The following is a 25,560-nucleotide window of genomic DNA, read 5'->3' as shown; positions in this document are numbered from 1 at the left end:
TTCTCTGGACTGGGGCACCTGGGCAGTGTCGTCGGTTAAGCATTGGTCTGAGTCTTGATTTCGGTTCAGGTCACGATTTCACAGTCATGAGATTGAGCCCTGTGTCAGACTCTTTGCTGGGCATGGATCCTGCTTAAGATTCTCTCTCCCTCTCTCTCTGCCCCATTCCCCTCCCTCACTAGAGTGTGCTCTCTCTCTCCAAAAAAATAAGAAAAAAGAACAAAAAAGAAAGGAAGAAAAGAAAAAGAAAAAGAAAAAGTAAAAGGGCAGCCCAGGTGGCTCAGTGGGTTTAAGCATCGCCTTCAGCCCAAGGCGTGATCCTGGACATCTGGGATGGAGTCCCACGTCAGTCTCCCTACATGGAGCCTGCTTCTCCCTCTGCCTGTGTCTCTGCCTCTCTCTCTCTCTCTCTGTCTCTCATGAATAAATAAATAAAATCTTAAAAAAAAAAAAAAAAGGAAAAGAGAAGAAAGAAAGAAATTCTTTGGATTTTCAGAAAAATGCCTTTAAACAATGGGTTCTTTATAACAAATAGATGATTAAGTAGCTAGAGTGCCTTAGGCATAAAGTGAAAATCTCCATTAAGAGAATATACAATAAAACAAATAAACAAGCAAGTGTATTAATATGCAAAATAAATAAGTCCAATATACTTCCTCCCTGTCTTTCCCTTCTTTTAGAAGTCAATATGCTCTCAAAAGATATTTGTGTAAAGAAATAGCCATTTAACTGTGCTATATACAAATATAAGGGTTACAATAGAATAATAAATAAAAATACGAATTTATATTGTTAGCGAAGATTTATTTATTTATTATTATTTTTTTTTTTGTTAGCGAAGATTTAGAGGTATAGAAGGAAAGAATGGAACTTACAGCAAGTGTCAACTTTTATGGATGGTTAGATCATGTTTAATATTGACAAATTAACAAATAGGTGTGTGTATGTAACATTTATATTTCTTGAGAGATAATTATTTCAGCTCCTAAAAATAGAATATTTAAAAGTGTTTCTGAGTGGAAGATAGTAAACTTTCATTTTCATGTTATATCCTTCACTACTGACTGGACTTTATGATCCAGCACGTGTATTTCTCTTATAGATAAAGCAAATTAAAAATAGCAAAATGAAGTTATATCCATAAAGTATCATCGAAAAAATGATTACTAAACTGAAAAGAAGATTAGCACATGATTGCTTTTTACTGTTGCTCATGTTTATTACCACGAGGGCTACGGGCCCAATACTTGCACACTGTCACCAAATGTCATCACCCATTGTTCTGATAACATATAAAGCAACTGTTTTACCCCTTTGATAGCTTTTCTTGTATGAGTCTGGTCAAGCTCCCGGCCACTATCACTTTAGAAGCAGTAATAATGTATGTGAAGAAAGCAGTGGCCTCCAGATGACAGATATCGTTATATTTCTTTTGATATTAAGACATTCACAGTAAAGAAGATATACCTACTCTGGTGAATCTAAAAACCAATGTTGGGATACTACAGGTTTCTTTATAATAAATACAACAGGTGTGATACATAGAAGGACTAGATAGAAGCTTGCACCAGCATTCAGAGAGAGAGTTCCCTACTACTCATTCCATCTGGTAGGACACATTTTTTTTTTCTCTCTGTGAAGAAGGTTATGACTTGGTTAAACCAGCCAGCTTCTCCTTTTCCCAGGAGATAAAAGGAAGAGGGAATAAATTGCAGCTGGGCTCTTTCTACATCAAAGAGAGTATGGAAAGGGTTGTTAAAGAATTTTGTTATGATTATCTTTGCTTGGGAAAAAGGAAAATAAGACTCATGACAAAGCTGAAAAATCGGTTTGTAAAGCACACTCTTCAGAGTGAAAGATTTAGAAGAAATATTATATTTACATACTATATATATAAATATATAATATTTATATATTTATTTCCTTCTGGTATTTCAGAGTTCCATATTTGCCTTCAGAAAACAGTTGAATTAACAATAACAACACAAATGCCCTTGCTTATGATGAAATTGACTCGGAAATGCTACAGAAATTAGGAGTGCTGATGCAAATAAGAGTCATAAGGAAATGGATTCATGTGCATCGACTGCCATTAGTGGTAGTGACCTTAAGTGAGTTCCGTTGTATGAATAGAGCCTTGGTAACAGGCTGGAACTGCTGCTGTGCACATTCTATTTATCTAAGCAATGCTAACTCCAGACCCAATGTGTTGGTTTCTCCCCTGAAACTGAAGTAGCTCTGCAGTGGTCAAGCCAGATTTCAAGAAGTTACTACCTACCCTCATTCATCTTAAGCGAGCACACTTGGACCTTTAAAGTGTATGGTGTCTTGGGTTTCAAGATGGTTTTCGTTTCATTTTGTTTTTTGTTTTGTTTTGTTTTGTTTTATGGTTTTGGGTTTTTTTGGTAAGAGAGGGTTGGAACAGTAGAATGGTGTTCCCTATTTTCTATAAAATAGTTCACTATTTTGCTCTTCCATTCCACTTTTGATAGTTATTTGTGTCAACAAGTTGAATATAAGGAGTACCCAGTTTGATCATGACAGAAGTACTAACTAGGGAGTTTTGGGATCAACAACTTGAATGTAATGAGTACCCAGTGTGATCATGACAAAAGTACTCACTAGGGAGTTTTGGGATAAGTGGCTATTACTCTTGCTATCTGAGATGCTATTCAAACTCAAGATGAGAAATCAGATTCTGGAAACAGCAAAAAGATTACCATTTATGATTATGGTGAACCAGATGCTGATCTTATGGAATAAATCTGAGGTATTATAAAGGTAGCAAATAAAGGTTAAGAATTATAAAACTGAAAAAAAAAAAGAATTATAAAACTGTAGGGATTCACATGGAGCTAATTTCAATTTCCTATGTATTTATACCTTTAAGGAAGTTGATGCTATCCAGCAACCATCAACTAATATGTATAATCAACACATGCTTGAACAGTAACTATTATCTACTGGTTACTTACAAAGCCAGAAGGGTTTAGCAAATAATCTCTGTATTTAATCACCTTATAAGGTAGATAGTATTTGTCTTATATATAAGATGAAGAAACTGAAGCTCAACAAGTATAGATGTGTGCTTCTCAGTTCCTGATCTAAGGTTCAAGCTATATATCTTACCCCAAAGCCCTTTCTCTTCTCACTATATTGTTTTGGATATCAGATAATATGGGTTTTAACAATGTTGTTTGCATATGATGCCTTTTTCTTCCCTTTGAACTTGTATTATCAACCAGTCTGGCCCTTGGAAACTTAGAGTGTGAAGTGTCTGGGAGTCATCAGATTTTGAACTTTAAATGCAAGCATTCCATGAATGATGGAGAGGACATCTGGCATCCATGTTCTCCTTCTACTTGCTTTGCTTATATTAAGAAGCAACTCAGCTTTCCACGCTACCCAGGGAAGGGTCCATAGGGCGTTGTTTTGCATTCCCAACGTAACTTAAAGGGAAACTTTAACAACGTCCGGAGCCCTTGATGTTCTGCAAAAGAAGGAGCAGGATGTCCTCAAATTCCTTGCAGCAGGAACCCACTTAGATGGCACCTGCCATGACTTCCAAATGGAACAGTACATATACAAAAGGAAGAGTGATGGTATCTACATCATAAATCTGAAGAGAACCTGGGAGAAGCTTCTGTTGGCAGCTCGTGCCATTGTTGCCATTGAAAACCCAGCTGATGTCAGTGTTATGTCATCCAGGAATACTGACCAGCGAGCTGTGCTGAAATTTGCTGCTGCTACTGGAGCCACTCCTGTTGCTGGCCACTTCACTCCTGGAACCTTCACTAACCAGATCCAGGCAGCTTCCCGAGAGCCAAGGCTTCTGGTGGTTACTGATCCCAGGGCTGCCCACCAGCCTCTCACAGAGGCATCTTACGTTAACCTGCCTCCCGTTGCTCTGTGTAACACAGACTCTCCTCTGCGCTACGTGGACATTGCCATCCCTTGCAACAACAAGGGAGCTCACTCAGTGGGTCTCATGTGGTGGATGCTGGCCCGGGAAGTCCTGCACATGTGTGGCACCATTTCCCGTGAGCACCCATGGGAAGTCTTGCCTGATCTCTACTTCTACAGAGATCCTGAAGAGATTGAAAAGGAAGAACAGGCCGCTGCTGAAAAGGCTGTGACTAAGGAGGAATTTCAGGGTGAATGGATGGCTCCAGCTCCTGAGTTCACTGCTACTCAGCCTGAAGTTGCAGACTGGTCTGAAGGCGTGCAGGTGTCTCCTGTGCCTATTCAGCAGTTCCCTCCTGAAGACTGGAGCGCTCAGCCAGCCACTGAAGATTGGTCTGCAGCTCCCACGGCTCCGGCCACTGAATGGGGAGGAACAACCACGAAGTGGTCTTAAGCTGCTCTTCCACAGAAGCAACAAAATGGAAAGAAGGTTGATGGAAAATAAACAGTTTCTAAAAAAAATTTTAAAATAAAAATAAGCAACTCAGTGGGTGTGATAATGTTGAATCTTAACAAATATAATTTCTACATCCAGTGCTAAGTTCAATTTATGGTAAAAAAAAAGTCCAAATAATATTTTAAAGAATACAAACCTACATATGTTGTATGTGTAGTATATTTTTACAGTTGAAATATTTTGTTTTGTTATGTTTGTCATTTAAAAGAACCAAAACAAAAAAAAAAAGAAAAATAATAATAAAAATAAATTAAAAAAGAACCAAAACCTCATCTTGACAGATATATTTTAATAAAATTCTTGTGCACCTGACCTTTTAAATAAATTATTTATTAATCATCTTATACAGATAACATTTAAAACTTGAGATGCATTGCTTTTCCGCTCCCATTTTCCTACCCCTGGTTGCCACTCTGGCTGCACCACGTTCGGTCACAATTATAAAGTTCCACACCTCTAAGCTAGCACCACTATAGTCTCTCTCTAGCCACAGTCATGATCATCTATTGGGACCTCATAAGCAACAGTGAGATGTTCTCCAACATCTACAAGATCTAGGAGATCTTGGATGGGCTGTGCCGGGAGGTGGAAGGGAAGATGATTAGTAGAACAGAGGGTAGCATGTTGACTCACTCATTGGTGAAAATGTCTCCATTGAAGGTCCCAAGGGTGAAGGTACCAAAGGCATAGTAATCACTAATATTGATGTTGTCATGAACCATCATTTGCACTCTCTGCAAGTGATGGAAACCAGCTTCAGAGAGGAAGCCAACAAGAAGTATATCAAAGATTATATGAAATCAATCAAAAGCAAACTTGAAGAACAGAGGCCAGAAAGGATAAAGCCTTTTATGACAGGGGCTACAGAACAAATCATGCACATCCTTGCTGATTTCAAAAACTACTGGTTCATTATTGCTGAAAACATGAATCCAGATGACATGGTTGTTATGCTGGACTGTCATGAGGATGGTGTGACCTCATATATGATTTTCTTTTTTTTTTTCTTTTTCATTTCTATTTTTTTTTACTTTTTTAAAATAATAAATGTATTTTTTTTATTGGTGTTCAATTTGCCAACATACAGAATAACACCCAGTGCTCATCCCGTCAAGTGCCACCCTCAGTGCCTGTCACCCAGTCACCCCCACCCCCCGCCCTCCTCCCCTTCCACCACCCCTAGTTCGTTTCCCAGAGTTAGGAGTCTTCATGTTCTGTCTCCCTTTCTGATATTTCCTATCCATTTCTTCTCCTTTCCCCTCTATTCTCTTTCACTATTATTTATATTCCCCAAATTAATGAGACCATATAATGTTTGTCCTTCTCTGACTGACTTATTTCACTCAGCATAATACCCTCCAGTCCATCCACGTCGAAGCAAATGGTGGGTATTTGTAATTTCTAAAGGCTGAGCAATATTCCATTGTATACATAAACCACATCTTCTTTATCCACTCATCTTTTGATGGACACCAAGGCTCCTTCCACAGTTTGGCTATTGTGGACATTGCTGCTATAATCATCGGGGTGCAGGTGTCCCGGCGTTTCATTGCATCTGTATCTTTGGGGTCAATCCCCAGCAGTGCAATTGTTGGGTTGTAGGGCAGGTCTATTTTTAACTCTTTGAGGGACCTCCACACAGTTTTCCAGAGTGGCTGCACCAGTTCACATTCCCACCAACAGTGTAAGAGGATTCCCTTTTCTCCGCATCCTCTCCAACATTTGTTGTTTCCTGCCTTGTTAATGTTCCTCATTCTCACTGGTGTGAGGTGGTATCTCATTGTGGTTTTGATTTGTATTTCCCTGATGGCAAGTGATGCAGAGCATTTTCTCATGTGCGTGTTGGCCATGTCTATGTCGTCCTCTGTGAGATTTCTCTTCATGTCTTTTGCCCATTTCATGATTGGATTGGTTGTTTCTTTGCTGTTGAGTTTAATAAGTTCTTTATAGATCTTGGAAACTAGCCCTTTATCTGATATGTCATTTGCAAATATCTTCTCCCATTCTGTAGGTTGTCTTTTAGTTTTGTTGACTGTATCCTTTGCTGTGCAAAAGCTTCTTATCTTGATGAAGTCCCAATAGTTCATTTTTGCTTTTGTTTCTTTTGTGTTCGTGGATGTATCTTGCAAGAAGTTACTGTGGCCGAGTTCAAAAAGGGTGTTGCCTGTGTTCTCCTCTAGGATTTTGATGGAATCTTGTCTCATATTTAGATCTTCCATCCATTTTGAGTTTATCTTTGTGTATGGTGAAAGAGAGTGGTCTAGTTTCATTCTTCTGCATGCGGATGTCCAATTTTCCCAGCACCATTTATTGAAGAGACTGTCTTTCTTCCAATGGATAGTCTTTCCTCCTTTATCGAATATTAGTTGACCATAAAGTTCAGGGTCCACTTCTGGATTCTCTATTCTGTTCCATTGATCTATGTGTCTGTTTTTGTGCCAGTACCACACTGTCTTGATGACCACAGCAGTGGTCAGGATATATGCTTTTAAGTATGGTTTAGAAATGGAAAAATGTTAATGAATTTGGGTATTAAGCTGGAAAACTGACTGCTGCTCTTCATCCACACAATATCAGGACTTAGACAAAAGGGACTGATGCCATCTTGAACTCTTCATTTATTTTGACCTTGACTTATTTGGAAAAGAGACATGCTTTTTAAGAAAGAAACAGGTCATGTTAGTAGTCTAAAAATAAAATGTGTCTAAACTAATGAGAAAATTCCTCATAGTTTAATATATATTTAAATCCATAGTGTGTAGTGTCCTGGAAAAGCTAGAGCCTGGTTGTAGACTAGTGCTAAAAAGCATAAGATGGCTTGCAAATAACTTCTACAATGAAAACTACTTCTGGGACTGGAATATAAAAAATAAGAACCAAGAGTCTTAATCCTTGAGTTCCGGTAAAGGGAAAGACCGTGCTCATAGCTGGGCAACATTTGAAGTGGATTCCTTACATTGCAAACTGAAATAATTAATGCTGGAAGAGATTACGAAAAAGAAAGAGACTAATACAATTGGAAGGGAAAAAAAGTTGAAGTACATTATGTAGTAAACCTCTATCTCATAAAAGAATTTGACTAGGAAAATGAATAGTCTATATACAGTCCTAAGAATTGAAATACTAAAACATCCATTGTTTGGAGAGATATTGACTCCACCATTTTCTAGCAAACAGTATTCTATATTCAAAAGTCACTCATTTTTATTGACATATTTATAAAATATAATTTTAGTAAAGGCTAGTAAATTTACATAGAACCAATTTCAACAAAAGATGATCATGTTAGTGTACATAAATTTGGCTTTGAATATACTTGTATTTCCATTTTTAATGTTTATGGAGACAACTCTTAAAATAATGAAACACCAAAATCATTTATGGAAAAAGTCCCAGTTGCTCCATAAAAACAAGTTAGTTCTGCATAAAATAAATAAGCAAACGAACAAATAGAAGAATCATTTTAAAAAGTTTAAATCTCAACAGTTTATAGGTTTTTTTTAACATATTGGAAACCTGATGAGAATGACTTGTTTAATGTTTATAATCACATTTTAGTTTTAAAAGACTGCCACCATATTTTTTTTAATAGCTGTACCATTTACCATGAGGAACATAAAAATGTTACATTCTATTACCTATGGAAGTTCACATAGATAGTACCTTTTAATATGTAGTATTAAAACTACAATCATATAATTTCATGGTGATTTATTTCTAGGAATGTATTTTATCATCTCAATCGTCATTCCATAACAATTATGAGGAACTGGAATACTATATAGAAGGCCCTCAGGTCATTCCATATTGGAAAGCTATAGGTTATCGCCAATAATAAAAATTGCTCTTTGTGCAAATTATGTGAGAGAAGTTGTCAAAGAGATATGTGAATTCTTACTAAAGAAATCACTATCCTTAAATGATTTCAAGTGCAAATGACTTCTATTTTTATGAGGTATTAGCTCAGAAAATCAAACTGCCATTTAATTTTGCTCTGGTGAGCCTATTGTCTTCATTTCATGTCCTTCTTGGGATACATTTTTCTCTGGATTTTTGAAGATTTATTCATGAACTCCCATTAGCATTAATAGGGGTTGTATAACTCTATCCCTTACACAGCCAGTGGTAAATGAAATCCCTTTGGCATAATTTTCAGGCATTTAAATGAGTCTTGGGCTTTATAAAATACAATTAAGGTGCAATGTTGCTAATGTAAATACTGAAAAGGTATGGGAGAGGGAATTAAAGGTGCCCTTTATAATGACACGTGAGAGGCCACACTTTTTCAAATTGAAAGACACAATTGAGAGAACCTGTCACATTATCCATCTGATCATCACTAGTTTGGGGAATAGTGCTGCCTCTCATGGAATTAATAGATATTAAATCCAAAATCTAACTTAACCAATAGATCACATAGTTTTTTTTTTTCTTTTTAATACTGCAAAAAATGGCAAAAAATTTTATTGCTGGTATTTAACTTTTTAATACACAGGTATAGTATTTATTGCTTACCTTGCTTGCAAAAGACAGTAACTGGTTACAGAGTTGTTTGAGTAGCCTCTGTGATAGAAGAGTTATATAATCCAGTGAAAAGGTCATAGATAACAATAAGGCATCTGGGAATAGGGCACATGGAATTCATCGCACTGAAAAAATGTCAAGCTCTTAAGAGACCAAGAATGGGAACTCTTCTCTGTACTCAAAACATCTGCTAGTGGCCTAATATAAGGTAAAGCTGTGTTTCTGCCTTGTAAATAAGTGCACTACATATTACAAATATAATACAGATATTTCAGGAAATCATACCATTCACAACTTTTACCCCTATCTCATGCCACTTAATTCCTTTATTCCTTTAATTCCACTATTATCAATCTTTTTCCATCTCCAAAGAATTTTTAAAAAATATCTTCTGGAGCTCTTTATAAAAATAAGCCAGAAGCAACCTACTGGTTGTTTACAAGTCAGGAAGGAGTAATGTGTTAAGATACCAACAGTGTAATGAGACTTCCACCTAGTAAACCAACCAAGAATCTGTATGTTTGCATGAAACAAGTTGCAAACTGGGAGAAAAGAGACCACAGAGTCACAGGAATAGGGAAGATAACTAGAAGAGGTAGAGGGGATATTTCTGACCACCACTCAACACTGAGTTTGAAGCTGGTTCTGCTCTCCATAGTGGCTGAAATTACAATTACAACCCAATCTCATTGGTTCAGCTCAGTGATTACTTTATAGTACTGGGCTATGAGGGATGGGTTTTGGATTCTGCCAGACTTAGATTAGTGTCCTTTATCTTTATACACACACAAAAAATGAAATCTTTTGAACCTCATTTTCCTAATCATTGTTGATATTAACATTGAAGAAGACAACGAATGAGGTGGCAACAAGTTTCTGATCTTTGGCATGTAGTAATGTTCCCTTTGCTTTAAGACAGAGGGTTTCTGGAACTGGTAGCCACCATTATCAGCAGTGTGATCTCGCTCTTGTATTATAACAACAGATTCAAGAGTAAAGGTCATTTTAATCTGGACACACACTACGTTTGGGCATCTGTTACTCAAACTCAGTTTCATCTCATGAATAATTTTAAATGATTTTATATATATTTTGGCATTTCATAAAAAACTTCAGTTTTTATGGCATCCTTTCCATATGTCCTGCCCTACCCTGTGGCGATTATCACTGTGTTTCTTTACCCAGAGCAGCTGTCCGAGATCATGATATTTCGGAATGCAGTTTGAGTCACAGACATCAGTAGAAGTGCACTATAACAGGCCCAGAGTGGTATGTGAAGTGTGCATAAAATGTCACAGGATGATATCATGTAACTTAGTTTTAGATCAGGTAAGCCTAATTATATTTCAAATGAAAAAGCCTGAATTTCTGTTACAGTTATGGTCTCATGTTTATTTTTTCCACTCTGCTATTCTGAAACCCGTGATGTTTGGAGAAAGCTAATCTGTCAGCTTTTAAAAGATGAACTGGAGAGCAGAGATATCTGTGTCAGCAAATAGATATTGAATTCTTATTACTTTTCAGAACAAATACAAGGTCTTTGTATACATTTAATCAGAACAAGTAATGTTTAAGTTGTTTTTAGAGTCCATTGATTCTAAGAAATACTCCCTGGGTCACACAGGTATCATGTAGAAGAACCAAGATACGGTCACAGTTCCATTAGGCTGTTTTCTGGAATACGTTGATCTCTGCTGAGTCCACTTGCAGGCAAGAAGGAAAGCACACGCACACATGCACACACACACACACACACACACACACACAAATTTATTAACAAACACATGGGAACTTTGGTCACTCAGGATTTGGTTATTAGGGCTGGCACAATTTTACCAGAAATAATGACCCACACCATTCAAGGAAAACTCTCACCCTCTCTAGACTACATCCACAAACTAAAATTAAGTTGCTTCTATTACCATGAAGGTTTATAGGTTGTGCTGCCCCTACCTCAGAGACAGCCTGAAAGGATTTGAACAGCCTAAGTGCTGATAAGAGAAAAATCAAATTAATTACCTTGACAAATCCCTTAATTTCAGTAATATGGTTACAAGAGATTCCCCTCTTTATTTTCTTTTAACTCTTTATGTTCCAATTTGTGGTTATGAAAGTCCTCATGAATTACTGTGGTATTTCAACTGTTGTTCATGAGAGCTGGAGAAACATTATTCCAATATTAAACAATTCAAGTTATCCATAAATTTGCATATATGTGATTCTAAACCAGAAATCAGGAAACTATGGCCCACTGATAAAATCTGGCCTGCTGTCTATGCCTGGAAGTAGTTTCTTTTGGCAACACAGCCATTATCATTCATTCATGTACCATACGTGTGACTTTCATGTTATAGTGACAGAGCTGAGTAGTTAGTTGTAACAGAGCTGTATGGCCCTAAACCTAAAATATATACTGTGCATTTTTTAATAGAAAAATTAGTTTGACAGCCCCTGAATACATAAAGAATATTACTGATTTTTATATTGGCAACTAGATATATAATTAATAGACTCGCAGATAGTTTAATCTTTCTGAAGTAATTTAATCTAATCTTAATTACATGAAATTAAACCAGATAATTTTACTTTTTCATTTTCTTCACTTATATTTTCTATATTATCTATGAGAATTAATAGAAATTTTGAATATTTTAGAAGAAAATAATTTAAACATAAAGAATTTTGATTTTTTAGAAATTTTTATTTATTTTTTTTAGAATTTTTTATTTATTTTTTAAAGATTTCATTTATTTATTCATGAGAGACACAGAGAGGAAGAGAGGCAGAGACACAGGCAGAGGAAGAAGCAGGCTCCATGCAGGGAGCCTGATGTGGGACTCAATCCCAGGTCTTCAGGATCATGCCCTGGTGCTAAACCACTGAGCCACCGGGGCTGCCCACAAATAGAAGACATTTTAAAGACTAGAGTAGCTGTGGTCACGTAGGGAATGAATACGGAGAGGCAGAGACAGAGGGAGAAGCAGGTTCCCCACATGGAGTCTGATGTGGGACTTGATCCCGGATCCCGGGATCAGGACCTGAGCCAAAGGCAGATGCTCAACCACTGAGCCATCCAGGCATCCCGGATTTTTTTAGAAATTTTTAAACTGACTATTAATCTTTGATTAAAATAGATTCAGACTTTTACCCTTTGAATACAGTTACATTTTATGTTTAACCCTTTAAATCATTGAGAATGAGTATAAGTGCAGTTAGAGGAAAATTAAAAAAAAAAAAAATGCAAGTAAAGCTCAGAAAAGACCAAAGCTAAAAAGAAAGTAGAAATTTTGACATTATGACAATGTACTTTATCGAGATAGGAGGTAGAGCATAATTATTAAGAAGTGTGTTGGCTTAATTGATAACTATTTATTTAGGCCTCTAGTATGTGGGCCTCCACCTGTGCTCTTGTCCTAGGCCCTGTAAATGTTCACAATGAGCCTGATCAGTCTCAAGGTGGACAAGAATCAGCTGCTTTGGGGTATCTGGATCTGGATAAATCACCCTAAATTTCATCAGCTTGTCTGTCTAATAAAGAGTGAACCAACCCTAATTCTGGCAGGCTTGTTGATCAAAAGACAGAGAATCTCTCAGCTTCTTATTAACAGTCATACTTGACATTTGGAGCTATCGTCAAAGATAAGATTGATCCTAACACTTCATATTTTCCTTATTTTTCCATAATTTATGTGCCTGCTGTTTGGGTAAAGGCACTGTTATTTTTAGCAACTAGGATTTATATGGCCTTCCTGACTAAAGTGTTAACTTGTGATTGAAAAGTCATGTTTTCTAAGAATATATGCAAAACTATAAAACATATTTAAATTAATGGATCTAGTTTCTTATGTATGCTCTAAAAAGCACGTGCAACAATTTTCCCCAATAAATGAAATAAAGCTTCTATCTATTTATTTCAGCCTTAGGAAGAAATGACTGGATCGAGTTTAACCAAATAGAGATGGTGAAATTAAAAAAGAGGCCATGGTTATCAAGCACATCAACAAAATAGGCAGTCATGCTTCAGAAGTGAAACAGAGGTGAGAGGCCCTTGTGATTTCTGGTATGGAGAGATATGCCTTATGTAGAGGACAGTGTAAACTAAGAAAAAGCAAATAACTGAAATTGCAGAAGCTCACCTTCAAGACTGAACTTGCAGGTGAACTTCCACAATGTAACCCAAAGTGGGGCAGTAAAGTTCATTTACTTAACAATTAATGTTTCCTCCCAGCAACACTGGTTACAACTAATCTGAAACCTTAAAGTGTATGTGTTCAACAAGGATATTTTAGAACTACATGTACACACATTCTCTGACATACTTCGAACAACTCCATTAAACCATAAGCTTTTCTTAAAGACTTTTTGTGACCCTCTCCATTGGACAATTTATCTGCTTCTACCGCAGCTGGTCTCTGAAGTTTTGTACTAATTTAACTCAATCAAAACACACAGCCCTCTCACTTTAGGGATACGTTATCCTCCGTGTCTAAGTGAGTGCTTCCTGGCTGTTTCAAATGCTCATAAAGGCTATTTGTCTCCTCCACACAAGGTACACTGAGAATCTAACTCCTAAACTAAAACATGGCTTATTTCTCTGCTTGTTTCTAATTTTTTTGTGTGTCTGAACACAGTAAGGACCAAAGAAGTTACATCTTCCTATTTCCATTTTCTGCCTGACATGTCTGAAGCTTGAGAATATTTAAGATGAATTTGGCAATCCCTTATTTCACTCCTGATGTCTATATTTAGTTCATCTGTTTACTAGTCTCTGCACTCAATTCAGTAGACATTCATTGTTCAATGTAAGCTCCACTTTGCCCCTCTTCTCATCTCTATTGTCTTGAATCTGTGTAGCATTATCTTCATCTTACAAGACTACAGTTGCTTCCTGACTGGTGCTGGCTTCCGATTTTCCTCCCACTCAGCCTCTTTTTTCCTATGGCAGCCAGATTGTTGTTGTTGTTGTCTTTAATTATCTCTCCTAGACCTTCAGTGTCATCCCATCACCTTTCAATGAGACCCTCTAACACTGAGGTAGACTCCAGCATCTACTGGGCCTCACTGCCTCAGATCCTGCATCTTCTCCAACTTTGTCTCAGACATTCCAACCTTTTGGAATTATGCTCCAGCTGAACTAGCTTTCCTCACTGCATTTATTCCTGGCTTGTGCAGCATGAACATAGATTAGCCTAGTTCTCCTAGTCTACAGTGGATTCATCCTTGCCCTATTTTGTCTGTCTCACCCTGTATCTTTTTCCTTATAGCAACTTGTTATAATTTCCAATAAAATACTTTTTGTTTGCTAATTTGGTTATGGCGTTTCTTCTCTGTTTCATTGTAAGCTCCAAAAAGGCAGAGACCACATATTTTTTGTTTTATACTATAGTTTTTGCTAGAGCTTACTTTGTGTCATGTCCTACCCATCGTAGGCCCATGATAAATAGTGAATGCATAACAGATTGATTGAATGAATTAACCCATAAATTATTTGTGGGAAAACAGATAAGAAAACCTTTACTACTGCCTTGAAGATTTTTCTCCCCAGGGAAAGAGCTTCAAATACAGTTAATATTCATCAGAGAGATAAGAGTTAGAGAATATTAACACTCTTGTGTCTTGATGTGCAACATATTTAAAGAAGAATGAAAATGTCAGTGTGTTAGAAGTTGAGAGACACAAAATAATTATCACAGTTCTATCAGGAGAGGTTTGTTGGGACTGAGCTTGATGGTGTTAAAGTATTTAAATTTTAGTTTATAAGGGTACTAAGGGTTTTTAAGTAGCGGGATGATTTAATCATATCTTTTATTAAAATGATTTCATTCTGTATGTATGTGTTTGTGTGTGTGCACATGCACGCATATAAGAAGAGCAGGGGAATAGTTTGAACAGGCAAATGAATTGAAGTAGAGGCAAGTATTTAGCAGGACACTAAAATAGTTTAGAAAGAGACCATGAGAGGGTCTGTCAAAGAGTAGCATTAAGTGGAATTGACATCACAATAATGTAAGAAGGAAGAATGAATCAAGGATGAAAGCAGATTTCTAAGTTGAATATCTCTGAAGCAGTTGAATGTTTATAAACAGACACACAGAGACCTTCCTCAATTTACAACAGGGTTATGTCCTGATAAATCCATTGTAAGTTGAAAATATTGTAAGTGAAATATGCATTTAATACACTTCACCTACTGAACATTGTAACTTATTCTAGCCTGCCTTAAATGTGCTCAGAATACTTACATAAGCCTACAGCTGGGCAAAATCATCTAATACAAAGCCTATCTTATAATTAAGTATTGAAAATCTCATGTAATTTATTGAATACTATACTGAGAATAAGAAACAAAAGAGTCATAAGTAAATTGATTGTTCACCTTCAGGACTACATGCCTGACTGGGAGCTGTGGCTTGCGCACTGCCCAGCATCATAAGACAGTACGTATTATACCACATGTCACTAGCCTGGGAAAAAAATCAAAATTTAAAATTCAAAGTATGGTTTCTACTAAGTTTATATGACTTTCAAACCATTATAAAGTTGAAAAGCATCAGTTGAACCATCTTAAGTTGGGACCATCTGTGTATATGCATATTTATCTGATATATTGATGTGTGTGATAATTAAGCAATATAGTTTTATGCATACTTAAAATACTGTCTCACATTGATATTTTGATAGCTGAGTGTCATCTTCAATTTCCCTCCTGTTACTTTCACTCACCAAAAAGAGTGAAGAGTCCTGTGCTTACTACCCTGTGGACACCACTGGGATGAGAACACTGATCTTTCAAAGAAATACTGACATAGAGTAGCCACAAAACCGTTGCCTCTTGGAAGAATAAGTGAATGAATGAGAATACTAGAAACCCTTTCATCCCTACCATATAAAATATCTACAACACAACTGGTTAAATCAGCCAGTTAACAGCAGGAATAAACACACTAAGCAAGGGATCCAGTCATTTTTAAATTACAGTGAATCAGCTACAGCCAAAATTTTGGTCTCCAGTTGAATACCCCAATATAAAACAAATCTTTATTTTTCCAAAAGGAAGACAAGGAGAAAATATATAACAAATCTGATGCCACTTAGAAGAAAAAGTCAATTGATCACTGTGTACCTATAGTTTAAATTTTGAAATTTACACAAAATCATTAATTACTCCATCCAGAATATTGCATGGCTCATGAGCAATTCTAAAAAGAATTATACACCTTTAATAAAAGTGATCTCAGTTCATTTTTTGAGAATATATCTCTGTGGAGTACGAACAGTGGGGAAATTTGAAAGGTCTTACTATCCACTCCATGCCTCACTCCCCCTTCGAAGCTATTGCTATTTAGGCTACATTATAGCCTTGAACCGCTAAGAATTGATTAAACTACATTAACGAGGCACCTTACTTTACAGTGACTGAAAGAAAAAAAAAAAAAGGTCCTCGAGGGTTTCTAGATAGTGAGCTTAAATTAGCCTTAATCTCACACAAGCAATGATTTATATATTTTCTTAAATATATTTGCAGCCGTAGAAAGGTTCATGTTAGTTTGTTATGTTCTGAGAAAATAGGCTTTTCATCAATTTGATTCAACCAGCAGAATGCACATAAATTGGAGAAAGTAGAGCCTTGGGGTAATGATGCATTACACTTAGGCTACTACAAAACTATCCTGAGCATTCAGATTTATTACATAGGAGGGGTTACTATATCTTGTTATGGTATTATCCAAGACAACCAAACCTCCTAATAAATTTCTGAACTGTTTCAAATCCAGAAAACCGACCATATAATCTAGAATTTCATATTCTAATACTTGAAGAGATTCACTCTAGAAAGGAAGCAATTTGTCCTTAAAATATGCCTTACCTACCAGATTATGCAAATATGAATTAGTTTTGAAAACTTTGACAACTCTTAAGCACATATAATAAACTAAAAATAGAAGTAAGTTGCTTTTGAAACCTGACATGCCTGTGAGCAACAAAATTCTGCATTGGTTTTGCAATATATTAAGCAGCTAAAATGAAAATGGCATATTTGCACCATGCACTTGAAAACATAGTAACTTACAGCAACTCTTCAGTGTTGCTTGAGCTGATGATAGAATGGCCACAACTATGCAGGTGTTCTTTAGTCCACAATGGCATTGACAAAGGGAAAAAAAAGTTCATCATTGGGACTGAGGTGTCCTCACATTCCCCCAGATGCTTACATTGGAGATAATAAACTACTCTTAGACTATGAAACTACTTTTTTACTTTATCTTTGGGGGGAATGGTATCACACAAAAACTTAATTTCAGAAACATAGAAATAAATCTTTAAGAAAACTTATGAGCAATATTCTCTTTAATGTATATTTCATAAAATTAGAGACAATAAATTGTGTGATGAAAATACAAGACATGCAAATCCAGTCTTGGTTTTACTTGTGATTTGTAAATGCCATTTACAAGATCTCTTTGAAATGCTATTTTGCAAATCTCATGTATTACCCATCCCACAGTTCTATTTGAAAATGGCATTGTGGCATAGCTGTTGAAGGGTGGAAAGTGTAGTTTCCATGTTACAATCCTCAAGGATTTGAGATTTATCTAATAAATTAATTTGTGAAACTTTTTTTGTCAATTCTACAATACTACACAAATATAAGAAATTACCACAATTTCCCCCCTGGCTTCCTTTACATAGGCATTATAAAAAAAAAATCAGTGGATTCAATATCACTCAACAGAGTCAGTTTTCTGTGATAGATGTGTGTTTTAATATATGTTGGGATATGTGTGTGTAGTTCTTGGTTAGGAGATTACTTCTTCCCACTCCTCATGGGTACTTATGGATGGCCTCCCCCAAAGTCATACTGCTGGTCTTCTGTTCTACTCCTTACCATGCCACATGATGAGGAGAAGTGAGTGACCTCCAATTCTTACTTGGATGGAGCTATTCTACTACTGTGTTTTAAGCACTGGAGATGTAGGCAGATGAACTGTCCAAGGTCTAGACTTGGTGGGATAGAATGGGGAAAACAAGAGAGCTTACGAGTTCATTGACCATACCCCTTAGCCATATCCTACAAGTTAGGTTTTATTAGTGCTAATGGTGATATGTTGATGTCTACATTTCTTTTACCTGTGTTTCCCAATTTAGTACAGACGGGGACAAAAGGAATATAATCTACTTGAATAGTAAGGCTGATCATAATAAGCAACTGATCTCCACAACAAAATTACTTCAGAATGCTTCTCTACTATATGATTCATGTATTTCTCCACAAAGTAGAATAGGCACAGGGGAGTTTGCCCTACAGAGCTGTGTGTATATGTGCACACACATAAAACTTGCTGCAGTTGTTTCTTCCATTTCCTCTGGTTCTAAATCATAAAATGGAGAAATTATAAATATACCATCAATACAGGTAATGACCTGTGGTCTTGTTTCTAGCTGGTGCTTGCTTCCTGACTCCATTTCTTTTTTCCATTTTGTAAAAACAAAACAAAACAACAAAAGAAAAGAAAACAAAAGAAACAAAACGTATCAACTATTAAAAGTGCCAAGAAGGACAAAGTATATTTGAATAACTTTTTAATTTTACTCTCCTTTGAAAATATGATTGAATAATTTGGCTAACCTTGGAAAGACATTCTTAGAAACTCTTAAGCCCACCTGAAACTCTAAACTTTGTCATCACTGTGGGCATTGACACCAGGATTTCTTACTAATAAAAACTGCTTTATCAGTTAGCTCATCCCCCATTGCCAGGGGTCAAACTCCTTTGATTCTATTTTAAAGTGTGGTATAGACACTTTAAATAAAATAAATAGTTTCATTACAAATGAGTACAAGGAGGAGATATAATAAATTGTGCATGTTTGGTTAATTATTTTGGCTTGACATTTAGTATTAGCAAAGAGTGAGTTTGTAATTAACTGGTTTTCTCTTAATCTCCCTTACATTCCCTTTGTTCAAGATATATTTTAAATGTTTTACATTAGCATAATGTTTTGTACTTTTCACAAGACTTCTAAACACGTTTTTTCATTTGATAATCGCAGAGTGGAATATTCTCTTCATTTTATATAGATGCACACAGAGATTGGAAGAAAATAAGACAATTATTCAAGGGTCCATGACTATACTAGGAAAAATGTTTAAAAAAATCTCCCTGAGCCTGTTTCATGGAATGAGGCTTGCCTTGGAGCATCCCAGGACTATTGGCTAAATTAGCTTTAAGCATAAAAATGTAAGCACTTTGTTGAACGTTTTGAGTGTTGGTTTGATTTTGAGCAAGGTTAATTGATTAGTTGGGATAAAATGGAGAGTGAAACAGCTGAGCACATCTGGTAACAACTGATAAGAACCACAACCACATACTCAATTTCCCTCCTAGAAAGGGAGGAGCTGCCCTCTACCTGACAGCTCAGTAATGTGCTCCCACCCCTCCCACCTAATGTCACTGCGGGAGCCCCTGATGGAAAGTCTCTATCCACTGACAGAAGAAAGAAGTTGGACTTGTGATTTTAAGGAGAACTTTAGGATGCTGGAATAAGCCCTATTCCTCTTTTCTTCCATTAGTGTCCACTGACTACTGTCTATGAAACTGTGGGGCAGACAACTTTCCTTGAGAAGCTCTCTTCACAGCTTCTGGGAAAAAAGCATCAAATAAAACAAAATCGTGTGTTTAACACAAAGCCTATATATAGGTGTGTGTGCTTTTTTTTTCTTTTGGCATGTTTACACATGCACATATATATTTAAGGAATGGGACACGTTTGAGCAGCAAACGTTGTTGCTGGTAATGCTTTTTGGCTTCATTTCAAAAGAAGAAACAAAAATACTCAGATGGCTAAAATACTCTTTAGGGTGAAGGCATAGTCTAACAGGTATGAAGAATGATAATTTAGACCATACTTGGAAACTTCGATGTGTAGAGAATCAGCAGGGAGTCTACTTCTCCCCCTGCCTGTGTCTCTGCCTCTCTGTGTGTGTGTCTTTCATGAATAAATAAATAAAATCTTAAAAAAAGTATTCCCAGCTTCCATCTTTCCTTCTACGTACCTTCTACCTTTTATATGTGCCACTCAGGTAAACAAAGAGCCTGCAATCTTCTTGCACTTCAAGCCTACATCCCTCTATTCTCTTGGTTTCCGTGTTTTCTGAGTAGAAAGAACCATGTTTCTATCAGTATTACCATCTTCCCACATACTACAGATCTCAAGTGTAGCATATTGGTTACTCTGTCCTTTCTTCGAGCATCACAATTACTTACACATCAGATAACCAAAACTATTCTAAACATTTGCATTTCTCAGGTTGAAGTTCTGAAATACATATATGTGGATGTGTTATTGTGATTTAAGAATCAAAGCTATGGGATTGGACCCTTTATAAAATGCCAAGGGCAAGGGGAAAAGGTGGGAATACCAATACCAATACCAAGTATTGGCTGGCAATATACCCTGAGTCATTTCAAATTTGAGCACTTGAAAACACAGAATGAATCTCCTTTGGCATTCTTGGTATACGAGCTTTTTAAAATGCATGCACTGGGAAACTACTCTAAGTTCAAATTAATTACAGAAAGAGCATGCATTACCAGTTTCTATTGTATGATTATCAGGGTGTCTTTCTTTTTCTGTAATTACAGATTTGAGAGAGAGGGTATTTATGTAATGCAAAACTACTGAAACAATATTTTCTATAGTAATTAAGATAGCATTTGTTCTCTTTGCAAACAATTTATTATGGGAACACCTTTTCAATGGCATACATTGTAGTTTAGTAAACAGACTTCCTTAAATGTAGTGCTTGGTAGGATTCTCAAATCTTAACCTGAAGTATTGGCAAAATGAGGCTTGGTGTGGCTGCTTCTTCCAATGGACTCAAATGCTTAAATGGAAATTTGTGATGAAAACTTCTGATTTTATAGTGTTAAATAAGCAAAATGCCTCTTAGAATGGTTAGAAAATGTTGTCTTTTGTAAGTATAGTACGCTGCCCAATATAGCCTTTTCTCTTTAGTAGCATATGGTTCTCGAACGAGAAAACATTTTTCTAAAGGCCTGTCCAGCTTAGCTCTGCTTCATTGGTCATAGCTCTAAGAGTACAGAGAAAGGATTTGGGGCCACGTTTGACAAACTAAGCATCTCAACAGGAACACAAAGACCGAGTGGCTGGCTTCTTGACATCTCTGTGATCTATAAATCAACAAAAGAAAAGCACTCTTAGAATTTTGAATATATTTTTAAACAGAGAGAGCATGAGAAAGGGCTGATTTCTGGAGACTGTTTATTCTATGAATATGCTTATGTACACACAACACCTTCTTAATATATGATCAACGACAACAATCACTACAAGGCTCAGAGGAAACACAGGAAACTTCTGATCCATGTTCTCTTCTGGAAAGTGCCACCAGCACAAATTTGCCACCTAGTCCTACAGTTCTGATTCCGTTCTCCTGGTTCAGACTAGAGCAGCCTGCAGGGAATTTTGAGACTTGGATCATTTTTGTTCCCAATCCTCACCACAATCCATAAAATATAAATTAGTGACAAAGAACAGTTGTTCTCAATGTCCCCAAATCCCAAAATGGACTGGATTAAAATACGACATAGAATTTTTCTGGCTTCACTTGTTCTCTTACCACTCCAGAATCAGTTAATTATATGTTCTCTTCCAGTAATACTCTACGGCCCCTGCATCCTACTTGAATTTCCCTAGTGATTGTGATCTGTTTCCAAAACCTAGGCATCTATCACCAAATTATTTCTTTGTTCTTTTTCATGTGTAAAGTATATGGAGGAGATGCAAAGACTATAAAACCTTGATCTGTGCTATACAGTCATTATGTCAGATTTCAGCAGATCCCTCAGGTTACTCAATAGCCACATTTTTCACAGCTCTTTTGTCCTTTATTATATCCTCAAAAATAATTCTATAATTTCCACTTTTGTCAAGTAGTACCTCCATTTCCACTAGGTTTCAGCAAATGGTCTCATTTTCTACTTTGCTTACTATAAAACTATTAACTACCAGGTATGACACTAATTAATTTGAATGTATCCTAAGGTAAGCACTGTTATTAACTCCATTTTGCAGAGGAGGTGGCTGCAAATAAAACTGTATGATGTTTGGGGAATATTATTTTCTTAATCTCCTTTTTATTATCATTTGCAATTCCCTATCTCCAAGTCAGAGCAGTGAGATTTACTGCCCTGGGGAAGGAAGAAGGTGGGAAGCATGAGGAACAAGCATTAATCAGCTTTGAGTCTTATCTCTTAAATTTGTGATCACTCTAACTAGAAAATAGTGATAAAAAAGGCCACTTGAGAGAAAAATTTTAAAAATTTATTATCTTCTTTTAATATATCTAGAGGCAGGTGAATGAACTTTATTTTAGCTATTTTTTTTACCCTGATATGTCAGAACCATGAAGCGAACAAGAAGAAAAGGCCTCAATTTCCAATAAGATAACCTGTGGGAATAAAGATGTGTTGACCTGCATTTTCTGACCACTTCCAGCCTGAGTTCCAGGGAAGAGAGTCCTGTTAGGAGGATTCTCAATTTCTCAAGGACAAAAGGTCTTTTATTTCATTTTCTACTTGGGTCTTTAACAGGCATGTCCTTTTCATGGGATTGTGCTAAAGCAGGCTTAGATTATTTAGGGAGAAGATAAGGGCCTATTCAGCCCTCCTAAGCCTCTTTTGGCTCTCTATAGTTGGAAAATAACCTATTAGTTTCATTATGATCCGTGTGTGTGTGTGTGTAAATAAGGCAGGTAATGTGGCTATTAGCCTTGTCTGCTTGTCTAGTGAGAATGTCAGAAGCAGATGTTGTAGATTAAATGCCCCTGGAAATAGGAGTTGACGGATGGGGCTCCTGGACCAGGTGCTAAAGAGAAATCAGGGCATATTATAGGAGTATCAGTAGAAGCAGTCAACTAAAGGACATGGATGATTTAAGAGGAGCATAGTCTAAATTAAGAACATAGATCATCACACCTCTATCACACTTCTAAGAACATCTATCACACCTCTGCAAAGACTAGCAATGATCCCAAGAATGTTGACTAGATCTCAGTAGCTTCCACCCTTAAATTTCATTTGGTTATAACCTAGGCATATTCGCCATCCCCTCATCTACTCAGATAACATCTTAAAAAGGCAAAGTGAAAATGGGAATACTTCTGAAAAGATGTACCTTTAACTGAATCATCTAGGCAGAAATCAACTTCCAAAAGATAATCCAAATTGCTGAACTTGGCTGAGATGACCAGATCAGAATTCATCTACTTTCAACTCAACTCTAAAACGTCCCTGCCCCTTGTCAGAGGGTTGGGAGCTAACAATAAGGATAATTTTAGTTATAGTGAATTAAAGAAGACATTTTCCTTTGCATATATAAGTGTAGTGTGAAAAAATATATATATTTGTTCATGAGAGACACAGAGACATAGACAGTAGGAGAAGCAGACTCCTCAAAGGGAGCCCCAGATGCGGAACTTGATGCCGGGACCAGGATCACTCCCTGAGCTGAAGGCAGACGCTCAACCATTGAGCCACCCAGGTGCCCCTGAAAAAGATTTTGTTAGCTACAGTCCAATATACTGTGAGTTCTGAGACCAAGGACCATGTCTTTTTGTTCACTGTGTGCAGCATCAGTTTCTGCTTAGTCACCCATCACACTTTTGGAAAGTAGTGGTAACTTAAAGAATTTGTTCTTTTTCCTGTAAGACAGAAACAGAATCACAATTTTAAAAAGTTAAACTTCTACTATTGATCATGAACCCATTTCCTTTCATTCTTCCTGGAGCCCTCATAGCTCAACCACTCTACTTTTTTCTAGCCTGTTTAATCTTGATTTCATTAGTGATTTTTCCTCTACGTCTACGAACGTACAAACATTGGTCCTCCCTAAAATAAGGAACAAAATGGGATGCATTTGAATATTCTGGCTATTTGGGTAATCATTCAACTTCTGTCCCTTTCAAACATTTTAATTAAGATTGATAGTATCCACAGCCATGCCTATACCACTTTTCCCTCTCTCCTTTCCTTCTGTGTTCTTACTAGTGTCAGAAATCTTACCTAAGAACTAAGAACAGGTCCTAGTGACTAAGGATACTGTTGATTTTCTATTGGTAAATGAAAGAGCATATTTCTGTTCTCCTTCCTCCTTGACATTTCCAGAAACCTTGACTCAGATCTCACCTTCCTTATTTCTTCTCTCATAGATTTATTGAAATACAATTATCCTAATTGTATTTCACCTCTTTGTTAACTCTATTCTTCTTCTCTTTTTTTAATGCCTTTTCCTTGTTTGCTTTCTACTCACTGACCACACTCACTAAGGCTATTTTGCTAACTGCTTTCCAAATATGCTGTATTTGTGTCACCTCCCAAAATTAGTCACCTGAAGACTGTCACTGTGAGAGCTTAAGAGCTAAGGGTTTATATTAGACATAGTCTTAGCTCAGCTATTTAATAACTGGCCTTGGATAAGTTCTAATATTTCTAAATATAAGTTTTATTATCTGTAATAGTTGAATAATTATATTTACACTAAACTGTTGCCTGATGATTAAAAAAATTTACCTTAAATGTGGTACCAAATGTGATACCAAATTGCCTTAACTGTGGTGCTCAGCATATACTAACACATAGTAGCGACCTTTATTCTTAGTATTTTGGGTATGTGTTTTATTTTCCTTTGATTTTTCCCACAAAAATCATAAACATTGATCAGGGCTGGGCCAAATTCTTACCTCTTTCAAGAAGTGTATCATTTCCATTCTGGATTCAGGGATTTACTTGTTCCTCTGTACAAATTTTAAAACATATATTGCCCATTAGTTACATCTTACTTTTGTACAGAGGTTATTATTTGAAAGGTACTTCTACTATATCATAAAAATGATCATCAGAAACACTGTAGAAGAAGAGTAAGTTCTCACTCATCAAAGGTTCAGGATAAGAACCTTTCCAGGGGTGGTGGAAGTGGAGGAGGCGGGGGGGTGGGGGTGAATGGGTGACGGGCACTGAGGGGGGCACTTGACGGGATGAGCACTGGGTGTTATTCTGTATGTTGGTAAATTGAACAGCAATACAAAATAAATTTATTTAAAAAAAAGAACCTTTCCAATAGTATGCATCAGTTTTCTCCTTTTTAAATTTTATACTATGGTGATAATACATATTACTTTTATATATGTTATAAACCATATAATACATTGTAATTATTTTGTTTAAATAGTAAATCCTGTTTTAGAGAGATGTATATAATAAAAAAATTGTTGTATATTTACCAATGCAGGTACCATCTCCAGTTCCCTTCTATCCTTTCTGAATATCCACATTTCTACCTGGGGTAATTTTCCTTATAACCCAAGGACTTCCTTTGATATATTTTGAAGTGGGTCTGCTGGTAATGAATATTTTTAGATTTTGTATGTGTGCAAAAATCTTTATTTTTGTTGTCACGTTGTTTGGAAGGATTATTTAACTAGGCATAGAATTCTAGGTTGACAGCGCTTTTCTTTCAGTGTATTTTTTTTTCTTTCTTTCAGTGTATTAAACGTGTTACTTTCACATTGTTTCCAGGAAGAAATATGCTATCATC

General features: G+C 36.4%; 1 long non-coding RNA gene and 2 pseudogenes across 7 annotated transcripts in view; 2 read left to right on the top strand and 1 right to left on the bottom strand.

Moving 5' to 3' along the window:
- Window positions 1–2,161: 2,161 nt before the first annotated feature.
- LOC144293762 (small ribosomal subunit protein uS2 pseudogene) overlaps window positions 2,162–25,560 on the top strand; it is a 60,416-nt pseudogene continuing 37,017 nt past the window's right edge. The window contains exons 1-3 of one of the 6 annotated variants that reach the window (XR_013361020.1): window positions 2,162–2,318; window positions 12,862–12,981; window positions 19,517–19,876. The product of XR_013361020.1 is annotated as a small ribosomal subunit protein uS2 pseudogene, transcript variant X5 (transcript). The other 5 variants (XR_013361021.1, XR_013361019.1, XR_013361015.1 and 2 more) reach the window with 5 other exon arrangements.
- LOC144294301 (translationally-controlled tumor protein-like) lies at window positions 4,916–6,940 on the top strand (annotated as a pseudogene).
- LOC144293763 (uncharacterized) overlaps window positions 21,212–25,560 on the bottom strand; it is an 89,560-nt gene continuing 85,211 nt past the window's right edge. The window contains exons 3-4 of the long non-coding RNA XR_013361022.1: window positions 24,707–24,760; window positions 21,212–23,668 (exon numbers count right to left, since the gene is read on the bottom strand). This is a non-coding gene — a long non-coding RNA (uncharacterized LOC144293763). The remainder of the gene's footprint in view (window positions 23,669–24,706; window positions 24,761–25,560) is intronic.

This window comes from Canis aureus, chromosome 22, assembly GCF_053574225.1.
Source record: "Canis aureus isolate CA01 chromosome 22, VMU_Caureus_v.1.0, whole genome shotgun sequence".
NCBI lineage: Eukaryota > Metazoa > Chordata > Mammalia > Carnivora > Canidae > Canis > Canis aureus.
Note: the sequence above shows the minus strand (reverse complement) of the source record. Positions and strands in the feature narration are given on the sequence as shown.